Consider the following 1530-nt stretch of genomic DNA (forward strand, 5'->3'; position numbering starts at 1 on the left):
GTCAACACCCAGGGAGGTTGCTCAGAGATGCTGTCAAGTCTCTGCCCTTGGAGACCTTCAAAAATTTGCCTGTGCTGTCAATTTTTTGAGACATCAGCTGGATGTGGTCCCGGGCTACAGGTAACCTTGCTCTGAGCAGGGAATGGGCATGGGGAACTCCCAACATCCTACTGACCTCAAATACTCTGTGATTAGAGGACTGAGAAATATACGACTTCTCCCAACCATGCACACCTGTGAAACATTTACAATAACAAAAATACAGTTTAGCTACCATTAAATATATGAAGCATTCATATGTAGATGGACATTAGCCAAACGGTGCCTACAAAGTTTGTAATATAATTAGATTTCTGTTCTGCTAATACCCACATGTACATTTGCATAGAATTATAGAAAGGCTTGGGTTAGAAGGGACCTTAAAGCCCATCCAGTTCCAATCCACCGCTGCTTTGCAGGGCTGCCACCCACCAGCTCAGGCTGCCCAGGGCCCTATCCAACCTAATCCCAAATGCCTCCAGGGATGGGACATCTGCAGCTTCTTTGGGTAACCTGTGCCAGTGCTTCACTGCCTTCTGCATAAATGATTTCTGCTTAACATCTAACCTAAGTCTCCCCTCTTAGTTTAAAGCCATTTCCCCAGGTCCTATCGCTATCTTCTTATGCAAAAAGTAGGACTCCCTCCTGTTTACAAGTTCCCTTTAAGGCTGCAACGAGGTCTCCCCTCAGCCTTTCCTCCAGGCTGAAGTAGCACAGGTGAAACCTGACTTTACCACAGAAGGAAATACAGGACAGGACACGGGGCTGTAAGATCACTGCGACAGCTGCTGGCATGGCAGCACTGGGTCAATTCAGCAACAGGAAAGCACTTCCTTCTCTAAACACAACTGCTGTGGCTCTTGACTCAAAAACTGAGCACGAAGATGGGAAACTTCTCTCAAGTTTCCCGCAGAACCACAACAGCGGTTCCCGCGATATAACAAAAGGCCTAACGGGTTCAAGCGCCAGGCCCAGGGCATCGGGAACGCACCGCGTTCCGCACCTCAACGTTTCCTCGCGGCGGCCACATGTGTGCCCGCGCCGGCGGAGGAGGTGGCGCGGCCTGCCGGGAGGGCGGGGACATCCTCGGCAGGGGAGGGGCTGCGGGCGGCTGTATGGCCGCGGTGGGGAGCGGGCCTCGTCTTTCTCTGGGGGCTCGCTGGAGGACGATTCTTCCCGTCCCCCGCGGGGCGCTGAACGCGCCCTTCTTCCCCCACCGTTGGGCGAAGGGTTCCGCCCGCTCCCTCGGCGGGCGGCCGTGGCGGCGCATCCCCCTGCGGGGCGGGCAGGAGGAAGCTCGCCCTCCTCCTCGCTCTCCTCCCGCTCCTCCCTCCCGGTGCTGGCGGCGGCTCCTCCTTCCGCGTGTGACCCGCGGCCGCCTGCGAGCGGGGAGGAGGCGCGGCGCGGCCCCAGTGTGGCGACGGCGGGAGGAGGAGGAGCGGGAGCCGCGGAGAGACGTCCCCCAGCAGCCCCGCCGCCGGGCCCCGCCGG

This window comes from Centrocercus urophasianus, unplaced genomic scaffold, assembly GCF_019232065.1.
Source record: "Centrocercus urophasianus isolate 14NV4802_14NV808 unplaced genomic scaffold, USGS_Curo_1.0 seq_11, whole genome shotgun sequence".
NCBI lineage: Eukaryota > Metazoa > Chordata > Aves > Galliformes > Phasianidae > Centrocercus > Centrocercus urophasianus.